Here is a 14,854-nt window from a genome sequence, read left to right on the forward strand (position 1 = left end):
AGCTATGTTTTACATGATGTATATGTGGAGAGCAACTTGTTTTGCCATATGTGTATGATACAAGCTGGGATGTGGAAAGGTCCCATGCAGCCTGAGTGCAGCTTGTACCTGCATAGTTGTGGTTACAGGGGTTCTGTAGTGTACATGGATATATGATTGTGTATCTGTTGGGGGGCAGTGTGTTTATTTTATCCAAGACCCTATATGGATTGCTAATTCATGCTCAGCACTTGTTCAGAACTTGTAAGCACTAAATAAGCTACTAATTACTATAGCGCTCAATCTTCCTCGTTACCTAGAGGTAAACAGTTTTCGTATGCACTTTTCTCACTTGCTTAGAGTAAAACAGCTCTTGTACTCATGTTCCTCACTTATCTAGAGGCAAATAGTTTTATATTCAAGCATGTCCAAGGGTCAGCTCCCAGTGTTCTCTCCTTTCTATTTGATGAATCTGGGCATCTTGAGGCAATGTAGAAATTGCCTCATGTACTCAGACAACCCTCTCCTCCTACCACCCAACACTACAACCTATGAAAGATGCACTTATCTAGCCAAACTGGAGGTAAAGCTCTCTCCAACCCTGTGGCGGCTGGTGACTTCAAATCACAGGGGGGCTGCAGGAGATGCTGAATGGGCGGGGTCAAATGGAAGGGGTGTGGTCAACCATAAAGGGGAGGAGCTATGCACAAAACCACAAAAAAACTAACTTTAATTAAATACGCTGCCCTGGGTGGCAAACCATCATTATGAAAGTCCAATCAAGACAAAAATAAGTGTAGAAGAATAAAAATATTTCAATGCATTGGCTGCATGACAGCTTACTTAATATCTAGATGGAAACAAAAGGTTGTGAGGCATGAAAAAATAAATTACTTTTTAAATACATTACTGGAATGCCAGTCAAAATCAAGTATAAGAAAAACCAGAAGCACTCAACTCAAACCACTTCTCCTTGCACTGCAGTTCTAATTATAATATATTCAGCTTTATTAAAGTACCAAGCAACATGCTGAAAGTAGAAATCTATGTGATGCCCCCACTTGTAAAAATGTTTCTTATCCAAAAAGACCTGCTGCCTGACAACTTGTTTCATGGGAAAACATGATAAAAGTAAAAATGAAAAGCAAACAAGAAACAAGCTCAAGATACATTGCTTAAAGGATTACTGTACAGGTTATGGACCACACATGATTGGCATTCTGTTTAGTTTACGGTAAAGCCTGTAGAGATGACTGGAAGTCTCCAACAAGTGTAATGAGCTTTTTAAAATAATGGAATCCTGTCCTTTAATACCCAAGGCTTATACATTATCTAGTCAAGTATTCTCTGCATGGCAACAGAAAGGCTTTCAATGTTGGCAATTCTTTAACAGTATGCTTATTAAAGCTTACTTGCATCTTACGATGTCAGACAAGCTTACCTTATGGTCATTAAAGCATTGCTACTTAAACACAGAGCAACAGGCACTTTGAGTAATAAGCATAAATCAACAGTACAAAAATATGACAGAAACCAGACCATTCTGCAAAATCAAGGACAGATGAAAAGCCACTGTAGTACTGATGCAGTGTGTCCTCCCCATCCAAGGTAGATACAACTACTCCTTGCCTTGCTTGGACACATCCAGAGTCACTACATGGGGGAGTGGGGTGCAACAAGCATGTCACAATTTGAAATCTCTCTGGCTGACTGTGATGGCCCTGACACATTTGTCATACCTCTCAACTTCAAGAGCAAGAAATCTGGACAAAGCCATACACAGAAGTGGGACAAAGGCACAACAATAAGGACAATTTTTAAATATTGCTCTAATAAACTTAGAAAGATAATAGAATAGGTCTTGCATTAGTATGAATTTTCTGAAGGGTATAAAATCTGAAACTCAAATGTCTGTCATTTTCTAACTTCAGTCTTTAGTGATTTGTCACTAATTTGCCAAAAAACACAATTTTATGAAAAATGGACCAAAAATGTGATGCAAAAATATAAAATAGACACACAATACAGCTTCTACCTGTCAAAGAAGGGACACTTTAATATTAGTACTGCTACCTTGAGCAGCTGACAAAATAAAATAATCTACATGCATTTCAAGTAATCTATAACTTTGATTATTACAGTTATTTCTTAATTGTAAACCCTCCATGTTTTCTTCCAAAATTGCTATTTTATGGAGGGATTATTAGGGGAAGAGCAACATTTTGAGCCAAAATTGGGGACAGTTGAGAGGTTGGCTATGCCTAATTCTATAAAGCAATTTATTTGCATGTACCTCTCAACCTGTTAATGCAGTAAATCTGAACAAGGCCAAATATATTGGGGCACATATAAACAGTACTAAAATTGCTCTTGTATAAATTGAGACAGTTGATAGAACGGCTCTTACTTTAACATGCATTTTTATGAAGGTTATGAAGTCTGAAACTTATTATTTAGTGACTTCTGGCAAATCATTTAGGAATTAAAACTACAAATTTTATGAACAACAAACCAAAAATAAGAAGCAAAAATCTATTCATTCTTTGAAAATCTGGACAGTTGGGAGGTATAGTTCAGCTGGGCCTGTCTGAGTTTGCTGCCCTTCCCCTGACAAAATAATGGTTGAACTGGAGCCTCTGCAGCCATTCCAATTAACCATTACTTGGCTATTTCACTCCATTTACCATAAACACTAATGTGCATACTGCTTTACTTCAATGATTGGACTTCATTTGAAAGTTTTATTTTGTATTTTACAGCACAAACATTAAGTCATCTGTTAAACAAAGCAATGCAGTCTCACAATGAAAACTTAGCATTAAAACTTCTCTGCCCTTGAAACTCACATTCATTGAAACAGCATTGAAACCCACATTCAAAGAAAATACATTTTGCCAGTGGCAGATAAAGATTAATTTTGGGCTGTTTTCGAATCATAGGCCCCTTGCATATGAAACATACATGTGCTCTTTGATACACCTTCCTCATTGTACTAAAAATTATATTCCTTGTACAATACAGTACACTTGTTAGAGGGTGTTTTAAATTTGTTTTGAACATTTTTCTAGTAAGCAATGAAACAAAACATATGCACCCATAATGGCAAAACTGCCCAGTTGAGAACATTTATCATAAAAAAAAGTCTACTCAGACTTCCACAGTCCACCATTATTAGTAAATATACACAATTCTACAGTCCACCATTATTAGTAAATATGCACAATTCCACAGTCCACCATTATTAGTAAATATGCACAATTCTACAGTCCACCATTATCAGTAAATATGCACAATTCTACAGTGCACCTTTATCAGTAAATATGCACAATTCTACAGTCCATATTCAGTGAATTCAGTTCTTGCCATAGCTGTCAACCTTAGCACAAAAACCTGGACGAAGCCAATAATGTGGGAATACAGTCCCAAAAATAGGGACAAATTTAAAATATTCATCTTATAAACTTAGAAAATTGCTAGAAAAAAAGGTTGTGCTACTATGTATTCTGAAGAACATGAAGTTTGAAATTCAAATGCCGGTCAATTTTACTGCGGACAGAACAAAAACAATTTTCAGCAGAGACGCAGGGATTAATACTGCAGACACGTCTTTGTAAAATGGCAGGGCATCAGAGCAAATCCACACAAACACAGAGAGGAGATGCAGACTCCACACAGAAGCCACCCCAACCAAGAATCAAACCAGAAAACCTATAGCTGTGAGGCAACAATACTACCACTGCACCATCAATTATACAAGGAATTAAACATTCAGAAACCTGAAGTCTGAAATTCAAATGCCTGTCAATTTTACTGCGGACAGAACAAAAACAATTTTCAGCAGAGACGGGGATTAAAACTGCAGACACATCTTTGTAAAATGGCAGGGCACCAGAGCAAATCCACACAAACACAGGCAGGAGATGCAGACTCCAAACAGAAGCCACCCCAACCAAGAATCAAACCAGAAAACCTATAGCTGTGAGGCAACAATACTACCACCGCACCATCAATTATGCAAGGAATTAAACATTCAGAAACCTGAAGTCTGAAATTCAAATGCCTGTCAATTTTACTGCGGACAGAACAAAACCAATTTTCAGCAGGGATTAAAACTGCAGACACGTCTTTGTAAAATGGCAGGGCACCAGAGCAAATCCACACAAACACATGGAGGAGATGCAGACTCCACACAGAAGCCACCCCAACCAAGAATCAAACCAGAAAACCTATAGCTGTGAGGCAACAATACTACTACTGCACCATCAAATACGCAAGAAATTAAACATTCAGAAACCCTTAAGTCTGAAATTCAAATGCCTGTCAATTTTATTTAACATTTTTTAATCAGGACAGTCTGACTTGGAACAAATAAACAATTTTCAGCAGAGGCCCAGGAAGAAATAATGCAGACATGTCTTTGTAACATGGGAGGGCACAAAAGCAAACCCACACAAACACAGGGAGAAGATACAGACCCCACAAAGAAGGAACCCCAGCCAAGAATCAAACCCAAGAACCTGCAGCTGTGAGGCAACAATGCTACTACTACACCATCAAATGTCAAGCATTGCAACATTTACAAACCACAGATATTATGAGGAACAGATCAGATCGAATATGAGGTAAAAATCTGAAATTTTTTTACAAATGGTGGTGGGTAGGGAACTCAAGTCTTTAACACCTGCATACAGGGTACAGGGTTCAAGCCTGAGGCATTCCCTACCACACCACCATAAGCACCTGGGGCATTTTCACACACACACACACACACACACACTCCAGTAAAGCACAAGCACCATACACACACTCACTCCAGTAAAGCACAAGCACCATACACAAACTCCAGTAAAGCACAAGCACCATACACAAACTCCAGTAAAGCACAAGCACCATACACAGTCCCTGCTGCTCAAAGCACAAGCACCAGCACCAATTTTAAAAAAATATTTTTTTTTATTTTTCATTTTTTTTTCTTTCTTTTTTTATTTTTGAGGGAAACATTTGCACCACACCACAATCATCACATAGTCTCACTAAATCTACACCACCAAAATCCACACATAGTAACACAAAAACATTTGCGGAGGCTCTCAATAATAATCTGTCTAAGCAACATAGACTTCCAAAGCAGAAACGCAAGCAGCCTCCATCCCCCCAACACAACCCCAATGATGCATAGCCCACAGACTCTGTGTGCCACTCAACCACAGCCAATAAGACAAAACAACGTACCCAACACACTAGTCATAGGTGACTCTATAGTCAGGCACACTGATGTCCCACTCACCAGGCTAAACAAGGAGAAGGTTACTGTCAGCTGCCTGTCAGGTACCAGGATCGGCCACATAACCCACGCACTCAGGTCACTCCACAACAAGTACAAATATGACTCTGTCATTGTTTATATTGGTGTCAATGACCTGAGATGTACCTCCCTGGACTACATGAAAAGATACATGGAAGAGCTCTCCGATCTTGTAGCCCAGGCAGGTATGACCCTAGCCCTGAGTAGCATTCTGCCATTGCCCAGAATGATACCGCAGTACAAGGACAAAATTATTGACGTCAACAATTGGCTAAGCTTCTGGTGTCATTCTAAAGGGATCCAGTACTGGCTAAAGCTCTTGCTGCCTCTATAGTGCCTTTTTTAGCCAAGGTTGAAATAACATATTCACCACCATAACAGGAACAGGCAAGAAAAACTGAGGGTAATGCTACTCAATGCTAGAAGTCCAAAATCTCAAAATGCACTCACTCGAGGCACTCCTTGTATTGGAGAACATCAATATCTGTGCAGTGACTGAGACCTGGTTCAAGGCTCCAGAGAGAACTCCTGCACTACCAGGCTATAACTCATACCACACTTCGGCCATGTAACCTGGACCGAAACACCCAAGCCAAAGGTGTGTCCATATTCATTAAGGATATCCACCCCTCCAGGCTAGTTGCTTAGCACAATGCATCCAAGGTTATCCAAGTGCAACTAACTCTGGGCAGAACTGCAGTCCAAATTGTAGATTGCTACAAATCCCCCACCATGCCCCAAGATTCCCACTCCTCTATTCTTGATGTACTGGAAATTATAAGGGTTCAACCAAACACCCTACTAATGGGCGACATCAACTACCCCACCATTAACTCTGAAAACTACTCGTGTACCAACTCATTAGCTCAGCGCTTTCTGGAATTCATAAACACCAATGCCCTGGATCAACTTATCCACACCCCCACCAGGGGCAACAATATCCTAGACCTAGTCATTACCAACATGAGTGACCGGTGTTCCACACCTGAAGTCAACTCCTCGTTGGTCCGATCCAACCATAAGTTAATCACCCTTAATATCCACATCCTGCCCCCCACCTCCAATTAAGGAAACCACAGTAAAATATTTCTACAAAGCCAACTTCATGCTTCTTAGGACAGAAGTGGTGAACTTCATGACACCTATGCAGATGGACAATACAGTTACAACTGTTGAATCCTACACAAATGCACTTTGTAAGCACTTACATAAGTGCATAGATCATGCTATCCTAAACAGAACTAAGACGCTATCCTCCAAAAAAAGGAAGCCATTCTGGTGGTCCTCTGCCATAAACAAACTGTACAACAGATGGAAGAAACTGTTGCAAAAGAGAGTACAATCCCATGAGTGGAGGAGCTCTCTGTTCAGCCTCAGTAAGAAGCTGAGATCCATTATAAGATCCTCCCAAGCTAGCTATGAAAATAAAACCACCACTAATTCCAAGGCCAACTGCAAAGCATTCTATAGCTATGTCAAAAAACTCGATAGCAACACCCAGATCTGCTCTGAGTTGCAGTACAAAGGCACGAATATTACAGAACCAATTGATATTGCCAATATCCTGGCAGATAGGTTCAGTGCTAACTTTACCCCCCTCTCACCCCCTAAAGGGCCCATATCTATACAGGAAAAATGCAGAGTCCCTGTAATCACAACAACACAGGTAAAAGCTGCACTCTCTAAAGCCAAAATCACAGCATCCATGGGACCGGAGAATATCCCAGGCTGCGTTTTACACGAACTTCAGAATGAACTGACTCCCCACTTAAGCACCATGTTCAATAATAGCCTCGCATCAGGATATGTGCTCCCTGAATGGTGCACTGCAACAGTTATCCCACTCCACAAAGGTGGCACTACAACGGACCACGGGACCTATTGCCCTATAAGCCTGACTAACCTGGTCTGCAAAGGTATGGAGCACATCATCATGGATCTCATTCACGAAGACACTAGGTACTTCCAAACCTTTGATCCCACCCAGTTTGGCTTTAAGGGCAGACCATGCCTCCTAAACCTGGTGGACTTCTTTGAGACAGTTACTAAGGCATTAGATGAGGGTAATAAGGTCCACACAGCCTACCTTGATCTCTCAAAGGCTTTCAACATCATTCCCCATTCTGGTATTATCGACATACCCATCCAACTGAACATTAACCCCTACATCACGAGATGGTTTGAAAAGTGGCTCATGGACAGAACCCACACAGTGAGAGTTGCATACCGTAGGTCCGACTGTAAACCAGTTACAAGTGGCATCCCCCAGGGCTCAGTCCTAGGACCCCTCATGTTCAGTATATACTTCTCTGAGGTACAGGCAAGCACAGGAGGACTTTGACTGCAAACTAGGGGCCATAATTGGTTCCCCAGCTGATAGACACCCTCCAGAAGGGTCTCACTGAGATGGATACCAGGTATCAATATCATGGCCTCAAGCTGAATGCCAAAAAGTGCATAGTCATCCCCTTTGGATAAAACTAATTACCCGCAAACTACCACATAGGTGGTAGTCCCCTACATACAGAAAAGGTAATAAGGGATCTGGGAACCGAAGTAGATAGCAATCTCTCCTTTGATAACCATGATGCCAAGGTGGTTAGAATATCCTTCTACGTGGCCCCCCCCCCAATCTCAAATGGGTTCGCATCCAGAACAAAGGAGGCCATTGTGCCTCTCTACTCATGACTTATTAGACCCATTAAAGGATACAAAAATCCATTTGGGATGTACCTTACAAGACAACTGTAACAGCTTGAAAGACCACAACAGTACCACACCAAGAGGATTACTGACCTCAAACAGATAACCTATGCAGCCCAACTAAAGAAACTCCAGCTGTACTCGGTTGCATACTGAGTACTCAGAGGTGATCTCTGCTTGACATACAAAGCCCATGTCCATCCTAGTATTGGTGGATATGCTCCACCTAAACAAAAGCCCTTGAGAGCCACATGCTCTAGGGATATAAACCTAACCGCAATGATAACTATGACGTGCTGGAGGGATAGATTCCTGACCCGGAGACTCCCCATGCTTTGGAACATGATTCCAATGTTAATCAGGCAGGACCCCTCACTAGCACTCTTCAAGAGAAACTGTGACAGGTGGATGGGAGACAGACATGTACCCCGGGGATCACTGCAGTGGCTCTGCTGGACAGAGGCACAGCGAACTAATGGCTCTGCTGTTCAGAGGCACAAGGAACTAAACTAAGTGGGTGCAGAAGCCAACACACTCTAGCTAGGCTTATAAATACCCTTGGGCAGACAGCCTAGTACCTACCTATGAACCTATTACATGTCTTATGTGCATGGATAGTTAACTAGCTCTTCCATTTTACTTTGCTATCATGCTGATAAACTGTCGGGTGACTACAAGTCATATGTATCCTATTATTGTGTATTGTAAATGCCAATAGACATAACTAATGTTTGCCTAACATAACAGTAGTGCTATGTAAAATGCAATACATATCTGCCTACAATACTGTACATTACACAGTTATTGGCACAATATCCCACAATGCAAATCATAATTGCACAGTAGGCCCACCTTCGACATGTTATTCTCAGTAATACACCCATACATATGCCTGCTGTTACAATATATCAACATAGACTATCCTCTGTTATAGCATGTACTTGTTGGACCAACCCTGCCACTGACAGTGGCTGGAGAGGAATTGTTGGGTTCAAAGCCCTTATATAGCATCTCTTGTGGTGTATGAGGTGTTTGCCTTGTGACCTACAGCAGTACACACATAAATACTACAAGCATTACTATGCTCAACAATTCATCAATACAAGATAACTGTTTCCACTATATGCATTGCATACACTTTAATTATTACAGAACAGGTACTACATGCACAGACATACTGAGTGTTCTACATACCTTATTAGTAACCCGAGGTGTCATTGACTGTTATTTCAATCTTTTTCAGTTTGTGTTTCAATCTTCTTTGTAATGTTCTGCTGGTATATACAGATGATTTGAATGTGTGACAAGCCATCCTTTTATAGTTAAATATCGGTAATGTGCTATCCTGACCACCAATCGGTATTCCAAAGTAGTTAATTACATGCACATCAGCTGTGCAGCTACTCCATTAGCCAATGCCATGGCAACAGTGGTATATAATTGAGTACTCCACTTGGGTGTTGTCCCTTTGCCTTACTTTCGAGGAAGATGGCCTGGATGTGTTGTTTGTGATGTATTTCAATGGCTATATGGAGACACACAGAGATATATTAGCTTCATGACTCCCGTGGATTGTGCATAATGGCTAGAAGATGTTGTTCTACATGTGAGTGCAGCTGTTATATTTCAGAACATTGCTACTTATGCAGGGTTTGTTTGTAAATGATACTTCTGAAGATGTTTCAGTCTGGCAAGGATGTTTGAGCAGCTCAAGGCTGTATGGCTATGCATAAAATGTTAGGTAGTTTACAGTGTGCTCACCAGACATCTTTGGTTTGGTGTACATGTGTAATTGGTAACACTTCCTGGTGTGCACACAACCCTCTGAAACGGGATTAGTTCAAACAAACCTTGTAACATCAGCAGCTGTTCTATTGAATAACAGCAACTATTTCACATAGGGCCATGTTAGTGTGTCTCTGACAAGGTATGTTAAGGCTTCAGCAGATGTCATACAGTGAGTGAATGATCTGTGATATTATTACAGTTTATATTGTAATTGGTTTGGGTGTGGGGGAGATGTTGGTGGGTGTACATAGCAGATGCAGGTGTGTAGGAACTGCTTTTATACATATTCGATGTGTGTGAGGGTTCCTTCCTTATTTGAACACCTATCCTTTAGTGGACTAATGCTATGGTAATTGCAGGCTGATTCATTAAGGCACTGTTAATTGGTTCCTGTATATCATGCAGGTGATGTAAGTCCTTGAATCCTTTCGGCAATACATCGGAATGTAATAAAGTGTTGCTACATGAAAGCTGTCTGTGTATTTCTGTCATAAGTATTTGCAGTCATTGGAGTTGTGTTGGTGACTAACCCTCTTTGGCACATGTCCATAGCACATATCTGTAATAGTTTATAGGCATATACTCTCCATATCCTTAGTTCATAAAGTTTGGTCGTGGCGGAATGTGTGATTGCTATGGTCCATGTTATACTCATATATGAACACTTCAACCGCTATGTACGGGATACCTACACAATCCCGAACGCACACAATTGCGACACCCACAGTACCAGGCCCAGACTCCCAAACCTCACATTACTGAACACTCAAACTCACGACAGTCAAACTCGTGAAAGTAACACAAACACAGAACACGCACATGCACACACAGACACACTGCTACCCACCACATCCAAACAAACCATCCTACACTACGTATGAGCAGGTTGGCAAGCCCCCCTACACCCCCATGTGGATGGCTGCAACCCCGTCACACCCCCACTGCTTTAATATTCTACCACTGAGATTGCACAAACAGACACACAAAGCAAACCCACACCCACATATTACAGTCCCCCAGAAACACACACCACACTCAGAACACACACTTAAACACACTACAGCCCTTAGAAACACACTTACATACAGTAACGCACATGAACCGGAACACCAGAAGCACTAACTAAATGTCCCTTAACATTGAGATTTTAAAACTCGCACTTCTGGTGTTTCGGTACTGTGGTCTTTCGGTCTTTAAGCCTCGTGATTACGCGCGTTGGTATGTCAAGCATTCGGTATTTGGTAGGTATTCCATTTATATGTACCTCCATGGTTGTGTACATGTTGTTAACCTATATATATATACATATATATATATATATATATATATATATATATATATATATACATATATATGTATATATATACATATGTATATATACATACATATATATGTATATCCCTATATATCGAAATCTCTCTCTCTCTCTCTCTCTCCATATGTTGATATATATATATATATATATATATATATATATATCTATATATATATATATCTATATATATATATATATATATATATATATATATATATATATATATATATATATAGCATACACCTTTCATTGGGTACATGGCGGTTTGTCCTATTTCCATACAATCCTCCCTTTTGTGTTTTAATCGGTCAGAATACACAACTGCCGTTGGTACATCTCAGGTAGCTTAGTGGTAGGTTATTGTAAAGTTTGAGTACATGGTTGCATGTTCTAATCCTGGCAGTGGTCATTTTACCTCTCAGAGCAGGCATTGGTAGTACAAGGGTGATTAATGCACATTTCAGCGGTTGTGGGTGGCTTTGCCTGTGATCTGTGCGATGTTCAGCAAAGGTTAAACCTGTGTGGCGCTTATCCGTGTAGTTATGTTTAAGCGCCGCTTACCGGCACTTACCGATGCAATAACTCGCTAACATCCGCTTAAAAGTGCTTTAATAACCTGCATCCAACATCCCTATTCGGGACCTCAAAATGACATAACAGCCCTTGCAGGTCTTGAAACCGGGACCATGAACACCGCAGTTACTGGCTTTACCACTGAGGCATCTGGGATATGTACAACTTTTAGGGTGTTTAGTATGTACTGTGTACTACAGCCATTCCTCACTACTGCAAACAAATGTGTAAGTCAGTTGGTGTACATATGTATGATACCTGTTAATGTTCATATGTTTTTTGAAGTCAGTTTGCAATGTGATCTGACAGGGTGTATTATGGATGAGAATGGTTCTTTTTTTGTGTCCTTTTTACATTGTGCCCATACTCCATGTGTACCCCTCCAGTTCACGTAATGAACATCTGACACAGGCCCTCCTTGATGCATATTCCATTAGCCAGCGGTCCTCCCCTACACCAATCTCCACATGCACAGCAACCATTGCTTCTATGGGGAATTAGGTTTATATTAATAGTTATAATACCAAAGCTGTGTGTGTTTTGCATGCACTTCTATCCATTTGGAATGCTTCTGTGTCACAAAGTGTGTTCATAGCTGTTTATATATATATATATATATATATATATATATATGTATGTATATATATATATATATATATATATATATATATATATATATATATATGTATACATATTTCTATCGATGTGCACACATCAGTGACATGTATATATATATATATATATATATATATATATATATATATATATATATATATTTAGTATTAATTTGTAACACTTAAACATATGTAGACTTCTATATGTTGATTCACACATTACAGTACATTACAATATACTGTACATATGTACACAACGTGACTGTCCCATTTGTGGTCTGTACTGTGAAATGGCTGTAGTATAAGGTGTGACTAATGACCACTTACCATGTATACAAATTAGGTGGCTTAGTGTTAGATCCCATGACTATGGTGTGCATGGTCCAGCGTTCAACACCTGCGATGTATTAGACATGTTTTACTACGGAATAAGGCTAATTTTAGCAGTTGTACACAGGTTTAAAGGTGTTTGTGCGACATTATACCAGCGGTTGTACACAGTTAAACAAACTTTACATCCTACAATCTGTGCACGCAAATATGGCCACTTCTGCCAACTACTCCAGATATATACATTTCAGTGACATAACACCTCACTATGTGCGTACATAACATTACATTGTCTGTTAACTGTACTCTCCAGCACATATGGGTTTATGTGTATTCCAAATGTTTATTATTCTGTGGAATACTACCTATATATGCAAGCTGTGGTTAAGGTATACTATGTAACATGTAAATCATCTCTGACTTTATTGGGATTTGAACCAGGACTGCACAGATATTATGCAAATGCTGTAGCCATTACACTATTGACATTAATGTTCCGTCTGCCTATTTCCTGTGTCCATGAATCCTATGTGTAAGCTTGGCTACACAACAGGTGGAGCCACCCGCACCCAGTGAACTTCTCGAAATACCAACATAACACATGAATTGAGAGACTATACATTAACATCCTAACTACATTTGGCATAGCCCTTCACTGACACTCTTCAGGGGAAACCTTGATATGTGACTGGGCAACAGTATATACACCCCTGGGATCATGTGTCCCAGAAACATACAGCCAGGGTGTGGGGGAGCCACTCCAGTTTTATAGCTGCAAAACCTGTTGGGGAAATTGAATGCTGTTGGGTTGTCATGTTAACATGCCCTTTTGAGATCACTATGCACCCCTATCACCCTACAGCACCCCAGTCTTCAACGGCTTCCTGCAACTCTGCCTGGAATCACTTCATTGGCTATGCTTGACAGAGGCTCAGTTACTTCAACTATGGTGCAGATAAAGCCACCACACTGTAGCTATGTTTCTAAATGCCCTTGGGCAGATAGCCTACTACCTATCTGTCAACCTCTACAGTGCAGGCCATCTCCAACATCGTATGTGATTATACAGTTTTCTGATCACAATATGCAGTGTAAAATCACCATGTAGTCAGACAACAGTTAAGTACAGCAATAGCATACAGACTACTGATACATAATCACTCCAAAAGCCTATCTTGGAAGCCAGTGGACTTGTATTTGTTTCAGGCTTTGTATTACTTACCAGTAGGTTACTTACAGGAAAGATGGGACACAAGCACAGATGGAAAACATGCCTGCAACAATGCCATACCAACTTGCATGTGTCAGCCTAAAGCTTTGGAATGCTGGGCAAGGCTATTGGTGCCCCCATGGTGCCATTTTTAGGCAGGTCTCAAAGATGAATCTGACCTCCATGAACTGCACAATAGCGGAAAAAATGAGAGTTAGGCTACTCAACACCAGGGGTAGTACTCACAACATGCGCGCACTCACAGCACCCCTCAGTATGAACAACATCTACATCTGTTCTTTGAATGGGACCTGTATAAGGCTCCTGTAAGCACACTGGCACTACCAGACTACAACCCATAACACACATTTCAGCCACTGAACTTGGACTGGCACAGACATGGAGGGAGGCGTATCAATATTCATTGGGGATACCTACACCTCCAAGTTAGTGGGGCAGCATGATACCTGTGTGATCATCCATGTGCAGCTAACATCAGTCACGACTGCAATGCAAACTGTGAGCTGCTACAGATGACCCTCAATGACCCAGGAGCACCACTACAACTATCTGGAGACAGTGGTAAACATAATAGTCCTACCTGACACCCTGTTATTGGTCAATGTCGGCTACCCTACACTTAACTGGATAACCTACTTAAGTATTCACTTCCAGGCCCAGCACTTGCTGGGATTTATCACCTCATATGGCCTGTATCAGTTGGTAGATGGACTAACGAGAGGTGAAAACATACTAGAAGTGGTAATCACTGACATGTGCAACAGGTGCACTACAGCAGAGGTAAACCGGTCACTGTTTAGATCTGACCATGAACTATTCACTGATGATTTCCACTCCCAACCATCTCCCCACCCAAGGAACACACAGTGAATACCTTTACTACAGCTAAATCCACAGTACTAATGACAGAGGAGGGAGGGTTCACAGCCCCCATGCTCAGGGATGACACTGCTCAAGATACAGACAGAATTACAAATGCACTCTATAAGCACCTACAAAGATGTATGGGTCATGCC

This window comes from Protopterus annectens, chromosome 3.part0 (assembly GCF_019279795.1).
Source record: "Protopterus annectens isolate FY-2018-M chromosome 3.part0, PAN1.0, whole genome shotgun sequence".
NCBI classification, from domain to species: domain Eukaryota; kingdom Metazoa; phylum Chordata; order Ceratodontiformes; family Protopteridae; genus Protopterus; species Protopterus annectens.